Here is a 19,980-nt window from a genome sequence, read left to right as displayed (position 1 = left end):
GTGGACTCAGAATGGAAAGATATATAAAAAGGTCCTTTTATTTATTCTCTAGTTTCCAAGCAGTAACATATTCATAACATTATGAAGAGTAGATTAACTAGATGGAATACAATGCTATAAATAAAGGAGCTGAATAATGTTTGTCTTGCACTGAAATGACATGAACTCGGGCATAGTGTAGTGATAGTTTAACAGCACATGGCAGTCGTCCATTTGTTTTCTACAGCAAATACAAACAACTGAAACTACACTTCATATTTAAGAAATCTGCAACTCATTGCAAATTAGAGGTAAGCCAGTATTTTGAGAACTCATCTTTGAGGAAAATGCCATGGTATTTGGGGGGGACCATAAAGTTGTAGTACTTCCATATTGTATCCAGGCCACTAAGTCTTTGTCTGTTTGTTCATCTGTACAAATACCTATGTGTATATTTAAGAAATATAGATGTTAAAAGAGGAAATTGGGTTGAATTGGCAATCAAGGTAGTCTCAAAAGAGAAAACAAATTCCCATCAAAGAAAAAAAATTAACAAATATCTGGGGAAGTTCTAACTTGTTTCCTTTGGGGGACATGAAAAGTATGTTAATAATCTGAAGATAAGCTTGAACATTCCAGATTGCTCTTGCCAACTGGTGGAGCAACCACTGTGATTTACTACACCATCGGAGCTGTGGCTGCATCTTTTATTCTGGCAGTGCACATGAAGTAGCAGGACTTACTTATTATGGTTTAAAATAGATGAATATTAAATGCGAGGCACACTTACAAATTTTAACAGCTATTAGAGTATTAGCTCTTTAAAATTAATAGGATAATATGAAAACATTGTAATTTTTCCAGATTTATAATTAAACATTGAAAACTTTCAAATGCCTGAACAGATTAAAACTTCAAATGTTTCCTTTCCCACTATCAGGCTCCTGTTACAATTAACTAAAGCAGCCTGAAATACTGAAAACAGAAAGACTTCACAACTCTAAAGGTAGTGAAAGAGTTTTTATTAGGCAAGTCCTCCTCTACATATGTGCTTTAACTTTTCTAGGATTGTACTGAAATGATTCAAAGTTGGATGGAGATATTTTATTTTTTTATTTTTATTTTTTTTCTTAGTTTATTGTCAAGTTGGTTTCCATATAACACCCAGTGCTCATCCCAACAAGTGCCCTCCTCCATGCCCATCAACCCCCTTCCCCTCTCCCTGACCCCCATCAGCCCTCAGTTTGTTCTCAGCATTCAAGAGTCTCTCATGGTTTGCCTCCCTCTCTCTCCCCAACTATTTTTCCCCTTCTTCTCCCCCATGGTCCTCTGTTAAGTTCCTCCTAATCCACCTATACGTGCAAACATACGATATCTGTCCTTCTCTGCCTGATTTATGTCACTCAGCATAACACCCTCAAGTTTGGATGGAGATATTTTAGATACTGTTCTGTGAATATTTCTCTTATCTTGGCAATACAATAGAGGTGCCTGTTGTATGATGTTATCACTTAAAATAGATGCTCTACTGCATTTCTGATGGGCTGAAATATTTGATAGGTAGAGTCAATGTAATGCAGTGTTGTCTATAAATTACAGATTTTATAGTAGAATCTCATAATCTAAAAACATGTGGTTTCTATCCTATCATTTTTTTCATTATTACATTTAAATATCCTTTTTCCTTAAAATAGAAAATAGGAAACAATAATATACGGCACAGGGACTGCCTTTCCTTTGTTGCTTTTTCTAGTTTGAGGAAATGAAAGACTCTAAGGATTATTTCTCAAAATATACCAATAAGAGTTTAAAGAGACTGATTAAATAACTAGAAACTGAGTTCACTCAGAAATACGTATTACACTTTTGGGTTTTTATTCTGCATTGCTTTTGTGGTATTGTTCTAAGAATTCTCACAGAACAAAAAATTATACGGTTACTAGTTCATTTTTATTTTTTATTTTTAATTTTTTTATTTATTTCTGAGAGAGAGAGAGACAGCATGAGCAGGGGAGGGTCAGAGAAAGAGGAAGACACAGAATTGGAAGCAGGCTCCAGGCTCTGAGCTGTCAGCACAGAGCCCACTGTGGGGCTTGAACCCACGAACTGTGAGATCATGACCTGAGCCAAAGTCGGATGCTTAACCGACTGAGCCACCCAGGAGCCCCTACTAGTTCATTTTTAAAAGAGCTTATACAGACACGTAGTGGCCAAATATGAAGCTTTTCAAGCTAATTTTGTGTGGGGGCACCTGGGTGGCTCAGTTGGTTAAGCAAGCTAATTTAGTGTGACTTCCTGTCAAGTGGGTACTGATTTGTCAGGAATACTAGCAGAACCATGGAAAGGTAAGATGAATCAGAAACAAGAGTGCTTTTTCTAATTGTCTTAAGGAAAATAATTTCTCAAGCAGTAAAACTTTTTCCTAAATTCAGTTTTCATTAAGTTAATGGAATCTGACATTGCTGAACATTTTCTATCAGGATGATCTTCAAAATATTTAACAGTTACTAACATTTCTATATAAATCAAAAATTAGAAAACATATCCCTTTTTATTTGCTTAAGTGACCCATACATATTTATAAAACTGATTTACCAAATGATGTAACTCATAGCGTAAATTAATAACCAAATCATTCTAATAATTTATATTTGTAGGTTTAGAAATAATAATTTTTATACAATATAGATACTGGTATTTAAATCATGCCCTGTCTGAACTATGATCTGACATGGTAACTTTAATAACAAGCGTTAGTTCTGAATTTAATCACATGTGGTTCATTTTCCTAACTATTTTATTTCAAAAAGTTAAAATTGCCAAATGGGTGATCTCTCTGCTATTTCTTACAAGGACGTTTGGTCAGGATAGTTCCTTACTGTATAAGACAAACCCAACACCACTGAACAGGATGCCTGAACAGAACTCGATCCCCACATTTATTGTAATAGAAATATCCATAAATATTTCCAAATGCCCCCCAACATCACACTATAGAGGCGTGATCTAGATTCAAACATTAATGAAGGCTGCTCCTTTTTATTTAGCATTATTGACATTATTGACCAAAAAAACTATGAAATATTTAGTGTAAAATGTGATAATTTGATAAATATATACATTGTGAAAGGATTCATAACCCACCAACAATTTATGCAACCATCACCTCCCAGATTTTTTTCTTTGGTGAGAACATTTAAGTTCTACTCTCTTAGTAAATTTCAGTTATGTAATACAGTGCAGCTATAATTACCATGTTATATATTACATCTACAGGCTTAATTCATTTTATAACAGGAAGTTTGTACCCTTTTACCAGCCTCTCCCTGTTTCCCACACCCTTCAGCCCATAGCAACCACTTTTATACTCTCTGTTTCTATTTTGTTTTAGTGGGTTTTTTGGTTTTGATTTGTTTTTAATTGAAGTATAGTAGATCACACAATGTTACATTTGTTTTGGTGTACAACATAGTGATTTCACAAGTTTCTGTTATGCTATGTTTATCACAAGTGTAGCTTCATCTGTCACCATACAACACTATTACAGTACCACTGACTATATTCCCTATGTTGTACATTTTGTCCCTAAGAGTTATTCATCCATAACTGGAAGCCTGTATCTCCCATACCCTTTCACCTATTTTGCCCATTCCCCCTCCCCACTTCCCGTCTGGCAACCATCAGTTTGTTCTATTTATGTTATCTCTATTTTTCTATTTATTCTCTCTACTTTTTGTTTTGTTAGATTACATATATAAGTGAAATCATATGGGTTTTTTCTTTGTCTTATTTCACTTAGCATAATACCCTTTAGGCTTGTTCATGTTGTCACAAATCGCAAGATTTCATTCTTTTTTATGGTTGAGTATATATATATATGTATATATATGGAATATGGTTATATATATGTATATATATATATGGAATATGGTTATATATGTGTATATATATGGAATATGGTTATATATATGTATATATATATGGAATATGGTTATATATGTGTATATATATATGGAATATGGTTATATATACATATATGGAGTATACACACACCATAATTTGTGTTGCTTCCATGTCTTGGCTATTACAAACACAAGGATTCATGAATCTTCTTGAATTAGTGTTTTCCTTTTCTTTGGCTAAATACCCAGTAGTTGAATTATTGGATCACATAGTATTTCTAGTTTTTAATTATTTTTTAATTTTTTTTACATTTTTATTTTTTAATAGTTTTTNCCCTCTCCCCCACCCCCATCAGTCCTCAGTTCTCAATATTCAAGAGTCTCTCACGGTTTGCCTCCCTGCCTCCCCACCCCACTATTTTCCCCCCTTCTTCTCCCTCACAGTCCTCCAATAAGTTCCTCCTAATCCTCCTATACATGCAAACATGTGGTAGCTGTCCTTCTCTGCCTGACTTATTTTGCTCATCGTAACACCCTCAAGTTCCATCCATGTTGCTACACATGCCCAGATTTCATTCTTTATCTTTTTAATGTTTTATTTATTTCAGAGAGTGAGAGAGACAGACAGACAGACAGCATGAGCAGGGGAGGGTCAGAGAGAGGAGGAGACACAGAATCTGAAACAGGCTCCAGGCTCTGAGCTGGCTGTCAGCACAGAGCCCAATGCAGGGCCCGAACCCATGAACCATGAGATCATGACCTGAGCCGAAGTTGGACACTCAACTGACTGAGCCACCCAGGTGCCCCATCTAGTTGTTAACTTTTTGAGGAAACTATACTGCTTTCAACAGTGGCTGTACCAGTTTGTATTCATATCAACAGTGGCTGTACCAGTTTGCATTCATATCAACAGTACATGCGGTTCTTTTTTCTACACATTCTTGTCAACCCTTGCTATTTCTTGTCATTAGCTATTCTGACACAGGTGTAAGGTGATAACTCATTGTGGCTTTGATTTGCATTTCCCTCATGATTAGTGATACTGAGATTCTTCTAGTTTGTCTGTTTCCCACCATATCTTCTTTGAAAAATATCTGTTAATGTCTTCCAACCTTTTTAAAGTGAGTTTTTGGATTTTTGGTGTTGAGTTGTATCCAATTTTTTATACACGTTGGATACTAACCCCTTTCTGGATATATCATTTGCACATATCCTTTCTCATTTGTGAGGTTTTTATTTTGTTGATGGTCTCTTGCTGTGCAAAAGCTTATTATTTTCATGGATCCCAGTAGCTTATTTTTGCTTTTGTTTCCCTTGCCTGAGGAGACATATCTAGAAAAATGTTGCTAAGGCCAATGTCAAAGAGATGCCTGTGTTTTCTTCTAAGAGTTCTATGGTTTTCTGTCATTAATCCATTTGAATTCATTTTTGTGTATGGTGTAAGAAAGTGGTCCAGTTTCATTCTTTCATGTGTAGCTGTCCGGTTTTCCCAGTTCTGTTGGTTGAAGAGATTGTCTTCCCTGTTATATACTCTTGCTTCCAGTCTTGTAGATCATTTGAGCATATAAGCATGGGTTTATTTCTTGGCTTGTTCTTCTGTTTCATTGGTTTATGTATCAGTGTTTCTGCGAATATCATACTGTTTTGATTACCACAGCTTTGTAGTAGATCTTGAAATTGGGATTGTAATACCTTCAGCTTTGGTCTTCTTTCTCACCATTGATTTGGATATTTGGCATCATTTGTGGTTCCTTTCACATTTTAACAGTATTTGTTCTACTTCTATGAAAAATGCTGTTGGTATTTTGATAGAGATTGCATTTTAAATTGGATTATTTTGTTTTTTGGGTGTTGTATCAGTTTTTTATATATTTTGCCTATGAACCCTTAACCAGATATGTAATTTGCAAATGCCTTCTCCCATTCAGTAGGTCACCTTTTAGTTTTGTTGATTGTTTCCTTCCCTGTGCAGAAACTTTTATTTTGATACAGTCCCAGAAATTTATTTTTGCTTTTATTTCCCTAACCATAAGACACCTATCTATAAAAATATTGCTATGGCTGATGTCAGAAAGATTACTGCCTGTGCTCTCTTCAAGGATTTTTATGGTTTCAAGTATCACGTTTAGGTTTTTAATCCATTTTTTAAATTCATTTTTTTTTTAGTTCACTTATTTGAGAGAGAGAGAGAAAGAGGGAGAGAGAGCGTGCAAGCAGGGTGAGAGAGAGAATCCCAAGCAGGCTCTGCACTGTCAATGCAGATCCCAATGTGGGGCCCAAACCCATAAACCATGAGATCACAACCTGAGCTTAAATTAAGAGTTGGACTCTTAACCAACTGAGCCACCCAGACATTCTTAGTCCATATTTGTGTATAGTGAAAGAAAATGGTCCAATTTCATTCTTTTTATGTGGCTGCCCAGTTTTCCCAACACCATTTGATGAAGAGATGGTCATTACCCATTGTATATACATTCTTCCTTTGTCAGAGGTTATTGACCAAATAACTGTGGGCTTATTTCTGGGTTTTCTGTTCTGTTAATTGATCTTTGTGTCTGTTTTTATGTCAGTACCATACTGTTTTAATTACTACCACTTTGTAATATAACTTGATATATGAAATTGTGATACCTCCAGTTTTGTTTTTCTCTTTCAATATTGCTTTGGCTATTCAAGGTCTTTTGTGGTTCCATAGAAGTGTGAGGATTGTTTGTTCTAGTTCTATGAAAAATGCTGTTGTTATTTTGATAGAGATTGCATTAAATGTATAAATTGTTTTGGGTAGTAAACATTTTAACAATGTTTGCTTTTCCAACCTGTGTGCATTGAATGTCTTTTTTTTTTTTTTTTTTTTTGCATCCTCTTTAACTTCTTTCATCAGTGTTTTATAGTTTTCAGAATATAAGTCTGAAAACCTCCTTGGTTAGGTCTTATGTTTTTTATTCTTTTTGATGAAATTGTAAATGGAATTGTTTTCTTAAGTTTACTTTCTGCTACTTCATTATTAGTGTATAGAAATACAACCAATTTCTCAATATTAATTTTCCATCCTCCAACCTTACTGAATTCATTTATTACTTTCAAAAATTTTTGGTGGTCATACAGTCTTCTATGTATAATATCATGTCATCTGAAAATAGTGACAGCTTATCTTCTTTCTTACTAATTTGGATACATTTTATTTTCTTGTCTGATTGTTATAACTATGTTGAATAAAAGTGAAAGTGTACCCCCTTGTTTTCTTTCTTTGAGAAAAAGTTGTCACTTTTTTCCATTGAGTATAATGTTTGCTGTGGGTTTGTCATATATGGCCTTCATATGTTGAAGTATGTTCCACTTGAGAGTTTTTATCATGAACAGATGTTAAATTTTGTTACATGGCTTTTTACATCTATTGTAATAACTATATATTTATCCATCATTTTGTTATTGTGGTATATCATATTAATCTATGAATACTGAACCATCTTTGCATTCCTGAAACAAATCCCACTTGACTATGGTGAGAGATCTTTTTAATGCATTGTTGAATGTAGTTTCCTAATATTTTCTTGAGGATTTTTACCATCATTTTGTTCATCAGGGATATTGGCCTGTAGTTTTCTTTTTTTATAAAGTATTTTGAAGTTTTCTTTACTCACAGTTTTTGGAATAGGTTTAGGAGAATGGGTTTTAGGTGAATAGGTATTATTAATCTTCTTTCAATGTGTAGTAGAATTCACATGTGAATCCACCTGCTCTTGGATGTTTGTTTCTTGGGAGTTTTTTGATTACTAGTTCAATCTTTCCCTTGTAATTAGTCTATTCAAATTCTTTACTTCTTTCTGACCCAGTTTTGGAAGATTGTCTATTTCTAGAAATTTATCCATCTAGGTTGGATAGAATGGATATCCATTCTAGGTTGTCCAGTTTCCTAGCATATAGTTTTTTGTAGTAGTCTTTTAAAATCTAATGTATTTTTGTGGGAACAGTTGTTATTTCTCTTTGATTTTTTTTTATTTTATGGGTGTCCTCTCTTTCTTGATGAGTCTGGCTAAGGGTTTACCAATTTTGTTTTCTTCAAACAAATCATTTCTTGGCTTTATTGATCTTTCTGTTGTTTTCTTCAGTCTCTATTTTATTTATTTCTGCTTTGATCTTTATTATTTCCTTCTTCTACTATCCTTGTCCTTTGATAGTTTGAGATTTTTCTTATTTCTTGATATAGGCCTGTACTGCTATATATTTCCCTCTGAGAACTGCTTTCATTGCATCCCAAAGATTTTAGATCATGTGGTTTCATTTGTCTCCATTTTTTACTTCCTCTTTGATATATTCATCGACCTGTCAGCTGCTTAGTAGCATGTTGTTTTACCTTCATATATTTGTGGTTACTCCAGGGTTTTTTTTTCTTGTGATTGATTTCTAGTTTCATACTGTTATTGTCAGAAGAGATGCATCATAAGATTTCAGTCTTATTAAATGTATTAAGACTTGTGTTGTGGCCTAACATAATCTATCCTGGAGAATGTTTCACATGCATTTGAAAAGAATACCCTGTTTTTTAATGGAATGTTTTATTTTTTTAAATTTTTTAATTTTTTTAAGTTTATTTTAAGAGAGAAGACAGCACAAGTGGGGAAGGGGCAAAGCGAGAGGGAGAGAGAGAATTCCAAGCAGGCTCCGTGTTGTCAGCACAGAACCTGAGGCAGGGCTCGAACTAATCAATTGTGAGCTCATGACCTGAGCTGAAACCAAAAATTGACACTTGACTAAGCCACCCAGCTGCCCCTTGAATGCCAGGTTTTATATATGTTAGACCAGATAAACATAATGTATCATTCAAAGACTGTTTTCTTATTGATTTTCTTCCTGGATGGTATCCAGTAATGTAAATGGCGCATAAAAATCCCTTACTACTAATGTATTAGTGTCAATTTCTCTCTTTAGTCTGTTTATATTTGCTTCCTGTATTTTGGTGTTCCAATGTTGTATACATATATACTTAAAATTATTATATCCCTCTAATTGATTCACTCTCTTATCATTATGTAATTCCCTGGTTTGTCTACATTGTGTGTGTGTGTCCATCAGTCATTGGACATTTGGGTTCTCCCCATAGTTTGGTTATTGTTGATAATGCTGCTATAAACATTGGAATGCATATACTCCTTTGAACCTGTATTTTTGTATCCTTTGGGTAAACACCTGATAGTGAAATTGCTGGTTCACAGGGTAGCTCTATTCTTAGGTCTTCAGAGTGGCTGCACCAGTTTGCATTCCCACCAGCAGTGCAAGAGTGTTCCCTTTCTCCACATCCTTGCCATTACCTATATCTGGGTTTGGCTTTGTCCAGCAAAGCCAATGGCAGCAGAAAAGATTACTCAAGATTCTATGCAAGTCAAGAGAGGTGAGAGGGGGGCCTAAAGGAAGTCTCATCAAGATGTTCTGAAGCTCCTGTATTTATTAAACATACATTAAGGGAAACATTGTGCAATATGTCAGTGGGCTATGTACCAGTGAGAACGTATTGAAAACAAGTTAAGACTTTCCCCAAACTACAAAAGAGCAGATGTAGAAAACAGGATGAAAAACAAGATAAAATAATCCATACAATACGGTCGAAGGAATTTACGAGCATAGGCAGGACCCAGGCCCTAGATCTACATTAACTAGATAAGCAAAGCATGACCCACTGTTTTTATCAAGTCCAGAAAGCAGTGTTCTGCTTTGCAGTGTGTTCCCTATAATCTCCTAACCCAGGACATCTCTATTCGATTTCCCACACCTGTTGTTTCCTGTGTTGTTAATTTAGCCATTCTCCCATATAGGAGGTGTCTCATTGTAGTTTTCATTTGTATTTCCCTGATGATGAGGAGCATAAGAATCTCCTTTTATTTTTATCCTTTGACATTTTAATTAATATGTATTCTGGTATGGACTGCCTGAAGTTCATTTTGTTTGCAACTCTATCTCTTCTTCATCTGAGACCCTTTAATGTGAATGTTTATTTGCTTGATGTTGTCCAAGAGATTCCTTAACCTATCCCACTACCTTCTTTTCAGTGTGTGCCCTTTAGTTTGGGTGCTTCCTTTCATCCATTCTTTTGCATCTTTTAATCCGTTAATTTATTGTAGTGTATTTTTCATTTCAGTTACTGTTTGAAATCTGATTTTTTAAGTATTTTTTTCCTCCTTGTTGAAGTTCTGATTCCTTGCACTCTTTTTCCTGTCCCTTGAGCATCTTCATGCTCATTACTTTAAATTCTTTGCCAAGCATATTGCTTATTATCCATTTCATTTACTTCTTTTTCTGAGGTTTTACTTTTTGTTTGATTTGGAGCACATTCCTCTCTGTCCTCATATTGCTTGTCTGTCCGTTATTTGGAACTCTCTCTTAGGCAAAGTTTCTCCATTTCATTAAGATGTTCCTATAGACTTATCTTGTTCCTTTGTTTGGAACATATACCTCTTTTTAATCTCTTTCCTTGACTCACTGAGTTGGTTTCTGTGCATGACATAAAATAGCCACCATTCCCAGTCTTGACAGAGTGGTCTCATGTAGGAGGTGAACTGCATTGATCAGCCCAACACAAGCATTTGGTTGTGTCTTATACCTTCATGATGGTCCCTACCTCCTTTATTCTAGATGGTTCCCAGTAGTTGAGGGTGTTCCAAGACCTATCAGTGTCCCAAAGGGGAAGATCACAGTCAGCACCTAGTTGCAAGATGGTTAGAAGCTATACTCTCAAGCAGCTACTGGTTAAGTATGTGCTTTAGCACCTTCCATGGAGAAACTGTGAAATGGCATGTTTCCCTGTGCTGGGCTCATGTTTCTAGCCACAGGGGGAAGGAGATATTCCTTTGTCCAGTAAGAACTGTTTCTATATGCTATGGTGTTAGGGGATTTATAAATGCAAGCTCCTCTGACTATTAGATCCAATAATCTGGGGGCCCATTCCTAAAGTGGCAGCCATAAAAGCTGGGGCACCAGATGTGTGTACAAACTCTTTCTAAGGAGAGATTGGCTTCTTGGTTTCATCTTTACAATAGGCTAGAGGGACAGGGTCAGAGAGGTGTCCACTAACTTCCCCATTCTACTGGGAAGAGGACCACAGGTAGCTTCTAGATAGGCATCCACCAAATTAAAGCCTGGTACTCATGAGGCAGCTTTTAAAGGTTTCAGATAGAACCCTTTCAGGAAAAGATTGAGAGTTGAGCAATTTTTCCTCTTCTGTCTACACTGTGCCCTAGTGGGATATAGCCAGTTAAGAGTTGCCTTTTTGTTTGGTATAGTTTGGGACTTATGAATGGAAGGCCCTTTGGTTATCAGAGCCATGTGATTTGGGATTCCATTCCTTGGGTGGCAGCCATGAATTCTGTGCTACAGATGTGTGCTTGAGCTCCTTCCAAGTAGGTGTTGCTGACAGTAGACTGAATAAAGAAGGTGGAAGAGAGGTCTTCTAGCTTGTCATCTGTCTGGGGAAAATAACAGCTGGCTCTTAGTGCCTGATGAAGTCCAAGCCTGGTCCCAAAGCAGCAACTTTTAAATTATGCAGATAAACTTCCTTCAGGGAAGGACTGAGAGGTGCCTGATTTTTTTCTGTTCCCTCTGCTTTGAGCTTTGAAGGGATAGCCATGGCAGTGCTAACATGGCTATTAAAAATTGTTTCTTTACTTGGCGATAGTTTGGTAGATGTCATGGACCCAAGTGCTTTGTGGTTTCTGAATTAGGTGCTTGCCTTGTATACAGATTAAACTCACCAGTCAGGTGGCATCGAATGGCTAGATGAATTTAATAAAACAAACAAAAAACAAGACCCAATATTACCTACAGGAGACTCACTTCAGGTCTACACATACATATAAATTCAAAGTTGAAAGGAAAAAGATGATATTCCAAGCAAGCAAAAAGAAAATGGATGTAGCCATACTTACATAAGAGAAAAGTTAACTTTAAACCAAAAACAGTAACAAGGAAAAAAGATGATCATTATATAATTATAAAAAGGTCAATACATCAAAAAGACATAACAATTGTAACATGAACTCCCAACACTAGAGCACCAAAATATATTAAGTAAATACTAACAGGTCTTACAGGGATAAATAGAAAGCAGCACAATAAAAGTAGGGTACTGCAGTAGCGACCAGCAACGGATAAGTTGTCTAGACAAAAAATTAGCAAGGAAACACTGGTATTCAACTATACTTTTGCACAAATGGACTTTAAAAATACAGAATAATCTATCCAACAGCAGAATGTACATTTTTCCAAGTGCACATGGAACATTATTCAGATAAATCTTAACAAATTTTGATTGAAATTATACTAATTATCTATAAAACTAGAAGTCAACAAGAAGAAAGTGAGAACATCTACAAATTTCTGGAACTTAAACAGTAAACATCTGAACAATGAATGGGTCAACGAGGAAATCAGAAAAAAAATTTTAAAAACTATAACTGAAAAAATGCAAATACAGCATGTCAAATCGTATGAGATGCAGCAAATGGAGTTCTGAGAGACAAGTTTATAGTAATAAACACATACATTACAAAATTATATCTCAAATAACTAAGTGTAAACTTAGCAGAGGGAAGGAAATAAGATCAGAGTAAAAAGAAATGAAATAGAGACCAGAGCATCAAAACAAAGGATCAGTGAAACTTAAAACTGATTCTTCAAAAAGGTAAAATTGACAAGCCTTTAGCTAGACTTAACCAAGAGAAAAAGAGAGAAAACCCAAAACTAAAACAGGAGGGGAGCCTGGGTGGCTCAGTCAGTTGAGCCTCCAACTCTTGATTTCAGCTCAGGTCATGATCTCAGTTTGTGAGGTCCAGTTCTTCATTGTACTGGCTCTGTGCTGACGGTGTGGAATCCACTTAGGATTCTCTTTCTCCCTCCCCCTGTCTCTCCTCCGGTTGTGTTCTCTCTCTCTCTCTCAAAATAAAGAAGTATAACAGTAGACGAGTGCCTGGGTGGCTCAGTTGACTAAGCATCCAACTCTTGATTTTCGCTCAAGTCATAACCTCATGGTTGCACTGACAGCACAGAGCCTGCCTAGGATTCACTCTCCCTCTCAAAATAAATAAATAAAACAGGCGACATTACAACCGATACTACCAAGACACATAGGTTAAGAGATTACCGTGAACAATTATATCAAAAATTATAAAACCTAAAAGAAATGGAGAAATTTCTAGAAACATGGGAGCCAGGAATTCCTAATGGAGAAAGGACAGTCTCTTCAATAAATGGTGCTAAGAGAACTAGAGAAACAAATGCAGAACAATAAAATCTGGATTGAAGACTTAAATATGAGACCTGAAATCATAAAACTCTTTAAAGAAAATATAGAGAATAGAAAATATTCAAATTTTCAAACTGTGTATTGGATAAGGGGCTAATATTCAAAATATATAAAGAACTCCTACAGCTTAATAACAAAAAGGCAATCCAGTTGTAAAAACTGGGCAGAAGAACTAAATAGTTTTCCAAAAAGGCCATCGAAATAGCCAAGAGATGTAAGAAAGGATGCTCAGCATTAGTAATTATCCCAGAAAAGTAAATCAAGACCACAATGAGGTAGCCATTCTAACCGGTGTGAGGTAATGTCATCAAAACAAGAGACTACAAGTGAAAAAGAATCCTTACATACTGTTCACGAGAATGTAAACTGGTCCAATAACTATGGAAAACAATGTGGAGGCTCCTCACAAAAGTAAAAATAAGTCTACAATACAATCGAGCAAGTCTACTTCTAGTTGTATATCCAAAGGGAATTAAAACAGGATTTTGAAGAGATAATATGCATACCCCTAGTTATTGCAGCATTATTCACAATAGCCAAGATATGAAAACAACCTAAATGCTCATCAATGGGTGAATGAATAAAATGAATAAAAAGGATGTGTGTGTCTGTGTGTATGTATATATACACATATGTTTTATAATATGTATATTATATTATTATATATATTATTTAGCAATGAAAAGAAGGATATCCTTCTTTCTATGTATAACAACATGGACGGACTTTGTGCATATTATGCTAAAAGAGATAAGTTACACAGAAACAATATTGTTTGATATCACTTGTCAAACTTACAAAGAACAGTAAAATGATGATTACCAGGGGATGGGGTGGATAAGACTGAAGTTGCTTAAGAGTACTAACTTGCTATCAATACTAAATAAGCCATACAAATCTAATACACAGTATAAGGAAAATAATAAAAATTATCAAACTTTCTTAAGAATCTAAAAATTATCACAACCACTAAAAATGATAATTATATAATATGATAGAGGTGCTAAATGTAAATTAACACATTATATACGTTAAATTACACAATGTTTTATATATATATCAAATATATTCAATTTAAAAAAAACTTCAAGATTAATGAAAACAAAAATAAGCAATGCTCAGAGAAATTTATAGCTGTACTACATTTAAAAAAAGAAAAATCTCAAATTAGTACTATAGTTTTGCATCTTGAAGAACTAGAAAACTAAGAGAAATATAAACCCAAAGCTAGCAGTAGGAAACAAATAATAAATATTAGAATAGAGGTAAATGAAATATAGAATGGAAAAGCAGTAGGAAATCAACAAAAACCAAAATGTGGTTCTTTTAATAAGGGTAACAAAATTGGCAGACGTTTAGCTAGCCTGACAAAGAAAAAGAAGATGAAAATAACAAAACAGAAATGTAAATAGAGATATCACTCCCAATTTTAAAGAAATGAAAAGTATTATGAGAATGCAATAAGCAATTGTATACTAACAAATTAGATAACTTGCTTGAAATGGTCAAATTCATAGAAACACATTATCCAAACCTCCTCAAAGATTAATAGAAAAATCTCAACAGAATTGTAACAAGTAAATAAATTGAAGCAATAATCAAAACCCTCTCAACAAAGAAAGGTCTGTGACCAAATGACATTACTGTTGAGTTCAACCAGAATTTATAGAAGTAACACCAATCCTTCTGAAATTTTTCTGGAAAAATGAATGAACTGAACACTTTCTATCTCATTCTGAGGCCAGGATTATCCAAATATGAAAGCCAGATAAAGATATCACAAGATCGATATATCTCATAAATATAGATGCAAAACTCCTCCAAAAAGTACTAGAAAACTAATTATACACTGTGACCAAATGGTATTTATCCTAGGAATGTGGTTCAGTGAGTCAAAGAAAATTAATGTAATATACTATATTAACAAAATGAAGGGGGGAAAAGATTAACTTGTTCATGGATAAAAGGTATTTGACATTCTACTCTTACATATTCATCACTTACATATCACACCTAGTGCTCATCCCAAGTCCCCTCCTTAATGCCCATCACCTATAGAGCCCATTCCCCATCCAACACCCCTCCAGCAACCCTCAGTTCTCTATTTGAAGAGTCTCTTATGGTTGCCTACATCTCTGTTTTTAATCTTGTTTTTCCTTCCCTTCCCCATTTTCATCTGTTGTGTTTCTTAAATTCCACAGGAGTGAAATCATATGGTATTTTTTCTCTGACTTATTTTACTTAGCATAATGCACTCTTATTCCATCCACGTTGTTGAAAATGGCAAGATTTCATTTTTTGATTGCCAGTATTCCATTGTGTGTATACATATACGCATATATATGCATGTGTACATGTATATATGTGTATGTATGTGTGTATATACACACACACCACACCTTGTTTATCCATTCATCAGTCGATGGACATTTGGGCTCTTTGCATAATTTGGCTAGTCTTAATAGCACAGCTCTAAACGCTGGAGTGCATATATGTGCCCTTTCTAATCAGCATTTTGAATCCTTTAGATAAATACCTAATAGCACAGTTGCTGGGTCATAGGGTAGCTCTATTGTTAATTTTTTGAGGAGCCACCATACTGTTTTTCAGAGTGGCTGCACCAACTTGCTTTCCCACCAACAGTGCAAGAGAATTCCGCTTTCTCCACATCCTTGCCAACATCTGTTGTTTCCTGAGTTAATTTTAGCCCTTCTGACAGGTGCAAAGTGGTTATTTCCTCTCATAATCCTCAAATTTGGGGCATAAATATTTACTAGTATTAGATCTTATTGATGGATAGACCCCTTGGTTAAGATATAATGCCTTTCATCATCTCTTGTTACAGTCTTTGTTTTAAAATCTAGTTTGTCTGATACAAATATGGCTATTCCAGCTTTCTTTTGACACCCATTAGCATGATAGATGGCTCTCAATCCCCTCACTTTCAATCTCTAGGTATCTTTATGTCTAAAATGAGTTTCTTATTTCAGCATATATGTGGATCTTACTTTTTTATCCATTCTGATACCCTCTGTTTTTTTTTTTTTATTGGAGCATTTAATCCATTTACATTCAGAGTGATTATTGAAAGATAGGAATTCTGTGCCATTGTGTTACCTGGAGAGTTGGTCTTTCTGGTGATGTTCTCTGGTCCTTTGTAGTCTTTGTCACTTCAGACTTTTTTTCTTTTTTTTCCACCACTCAAACTGTCCCCCTTAAAATTTATTTTAGGGCTGGGGCCCCTGGGTGGCCCAGGTCATGATCTCAGAGTTCATGGGTGTGAGCCCTGCCTCAAGCTCTGGGCTGACAGTTTGGAGCCTGTTTGGAATTCTGTCTGCCTCTCCCTCACTCATGTACTCTCTCTCTCTCTCTCTCAAAAATAAATAAACTTAAAAAAATTTCTTGCAGGGCTGGTTGAGTGGTCACTTTTCCTTTAGTTTTTGTTTGTCTGGGAAACTCTTTATCCCTCCTTCTATTCTGAATGACAGCCTTGGTAGATAAAGAATTCTTGGTTGCATTTTTTTCTCATTCAGCACGTTGAATATTTCCTTTCACTCCCATCTGGCCTGCCAAGTTTCAGTGGACAGGTCTGCTGCTAACCTTATGTGTCTACCCCTATAGGTTAAGGATTTTTTTGTCCCTAGCTGCTTTCAGAATTCTCTCTTTATCTTTGTATTTTCCAAGTCTTAGTATGATATGTCATGGCATTGACCTGTTTTTGTGATGTTGATGAGAATTCTCTGTGCTTCCTGGATTTGGATGTCTGTTTCTTTTCTCAGATTAGGGAAGTTCTCAGCTGTAATTTGTTCAAATAAACTTTCTGCCCCTTTTTCCTGCTCTTCTTCTTCTATGACTCCTAGGATAGTCTCATTTTATGAAATCACTAAATTCTCTAAGTCTCCCATGATGATCTAATAGTTTCCTTTCCCTATTCTTTTCAGTATTTTCCATAATTTTATCTACTATATCACCTATTCTCTACTCTTCAGTCCTCATGGTGACTCTATCCAGTCGGTTTTGCTTCTCACTTGTATCATTTTTAAATCCAGCCTGACTAGTTTCTAGGTCTTTGATCTCTACAGCAAGGCTTTCTCTTGTATCTTCTATGCTTTTCTCAAGCCCAACTAGGAATCTTATGACGGTTATTCTAAATTCTTTTTCAGATATATTACTTATATTTATTTTGAGCAAGTCCCTTGCTGTGATTTCTTCTTGACCTTTCTTTTGGGGAGAATTCCTCCATCTTAACATGGAGGCTAAGTTTTTGTCCTTTGCTTGTTTTAAAAGCTTGTTCTGTTTCCTGCACCTAAGAGGAATGCTATATTAAAAAGGGGTCATACACTGTCTAGGGCTTGGCACTTGAGGAAGTGTTTCTGGTGTATGCACTCTGCTGTTGTGTTTTGGCTGCTCTTTCCCACTGGTCAGTCCTCTGCAGAGCTCCTCCTTGCTTGAAGTGATGAGTGTTCGAATCTTTCACTAGGTGTGCTTGGATCTGTTTGTTAAACCTGGAAAAATTGGCGGGGGGGACCTTGATCCCCAAAAAGGAGAAAAGGAAATGAGAAAAACAACAAACTATGAGTTTGATTCCAAACGAAAAAAGAAAAAAAGTTCAGCCCAGTCCTATTTCCACCAGAACTGCAGGTGTCATTTTGAAGCACTCGATTCTCAATACATGTGGTACATGCAAGGTTCTGGCTGTTCTGGTCTTCCAGAGGAGAGGCCTGTTGTGTTGACTCAAGAGTTCGTCTTGCCCCAGTAAATAAGCAGTTGCCAGGCATGGCGAGGGTTTGGTCTAAGTGGCTCCTGCCTCCACTGGGGGCTTCTGTGTTACTCTCTGAAGTCCCACCATGTTGGTATTGGGAAGAAATGGCACCACCCCAATCTCTCATCCCCAGACATGGGAATCTCACACCCCGTGCTGTTCAGGCAGCCCTCACAGAATAGCAAGGGCAGTCAGCTAACCCTGTGCCACAAGTCTCCTGCATTTTTTCTTTGGCACACAGCTTAAAGTCTTAAAGGATGCACCCCCTTGCTCTGGAGTAGAGCCCCTTCATGCTGTGTCTGAAGTCCTTTGTTCCTGAAACACAGTCCCACACCTGCACAGTGTGCAGAGTCTCTCCGGTAGTAGCACTAAAAGCAGCAAAATTTATATTTCCTCTGGGTGTGCCTGTCCTCTGCTGATGAAAGGCCTTTTGCTGGTGCCTACAGGGCCTTTTGTCCTTGGGGAGGAAATATACCCTTTTACAAAAGTACTCCAAGAAGGGAAATGTTCTCTTGCAGTGCACCCCAGAGATCTCTATACCCCACCCCACCCCCCACCAGTGCACTCCAGGACCACCAACTCCCTCCTCTCCAGGAGCAATGCCACAGCTCTACTCCAGAGAAAGTCAAAGTTGCACACTTCTAAAACCTCAGAATTTGAGCTCCAAATGCTGGTTAAAGAAACCCCTCCTACACTCAGTACTTCTTGCTCTCCAGGACATTAGCCAGAGAGGTTTTCCTCTTGCATGAACCCGATGCCACTCTTTTGATCCCTCTCTCCCTTTTGTCTCTCCATGGAAATGATTTCCTCTCCCCAGTTCACATCCATGCACCTTGCACCTGCCATCATCTCTCCCTCCAACCAGTCCACAAATCAATCTCCTGGGTTGTCCAAGTGATCTTACCTAAATACAGCTGTGTTTGAGGAACTAGAAAAGCCCAGGGTCCCCCTGTTTCTCCACCATCTTAACTCCTCCTCCTCAGGCATCTTTTTTTAATTTTTTTTTTATAGTTTATTTATTTTGGGGGCAGAGAGAGAGAGGGAGACAAGGAATTTGAAACAGGCTCTGAACTATCAGCACAGAATCTGATGTGGGGCTCAAACCCATGAACCGCGAGACCATGACCTGAGCTGAGTTTGGACGCTTAACCAACTGAGCCACCCAGGTGCTCCTCAAGCATCTTTTTTTTAAAAAGCACTCAGAAAACTAGGAATAGAAGGTAACTTCTCAACGTAACAAAGGGCATACGTGAAATACTCATAGCTAACATCAGACTGAATGCAAAAGACTGAAAGCCTTCTCACTAAGAATAAGACAAGGATGCCTACTTTCACCACTGCTATTTCAACATTGTGCTAGAAATTGTAGCCAGAGCAATTAAATAAGAAAAAGAAAAGACTCCCAAATTGAAAAGGATGAATTCTACTTACCTCTACTCAGCAATGATATAATCCTATAGATAGAAAATCTAAAAGAAAACTACTAAAGCTAATAACAAATTCAGCAACATTGCAGGTTACAAGATCAACACACAAGTATCAGTTGTGCTCATCAACAATAAACAATCTGAAAAGGATAGTAAGAAAGCCATTTCACACTATTGTAAGCATCCTTTTAAAAGAGTAAATATGTAAAATTTTAACCAAAGCTGTGAAAAACTTGTACACTAAGAGCTATACAACACTGGTGAAAGAAATAAAATTTGACATAAATAGATTGAAAGTTATCCCATGCTCATGGATTAGAACACTAATTATTAAGATATCATTACTACCCACAGCTATCTATTGATTCAGTGCAATCCCTACCAAGATTATAAAAGCCCTTTTTGTAGCTATTCTAGTAAGTATGATTTCAATGTAGTTTTCATTTGCATTCAAGGGTCCCTCTAAAACAAGAAAAGCAAAGCAAAAAATAAAATCCTAAAAAAACAAGTACCATTTTGTAGGAGTCTCACTTCTGAATTCCAAAATTTATTGCAAGGCTACAGTAATCAACACACCATGATACCGGTGTAAGGACATAGAGATCAATGACTATAAAA

At 36.2% G+C, this 19,980-nt stretch overlaps 1 protein-coding gene across 1 annotated transcript in view; it reads left to right on the top strand.

The window, feature by feature from the left end:
* The window catches only part of RNF180 (ring finger protein 180), a 150,145-nt gene that overhangs the window by 117,255 nt on the left and 12,910 nt on the right, over positions 1 to 19,980 (top strand). The window lies entirely within an intron of this gene.

This window comes from Crocuta crocuta, unplaced genomic scaffold (assembly GCF_008692635.1).
Source record: "Crocuta crocuta isolate KB4526 unplaced genomic scaffold, BGI_CrCroc_1.0 scaffold383, whole genome shotgun sequence".
NCBI lineage: Eukaryota > Metazoa > Chordata > Mammalia > Carnivora > Hyaenidae > Crocuta > Crocuta crocuta.
This window is presented reverse-complemented; position numbering and strand designations above follow the sequence as displayed.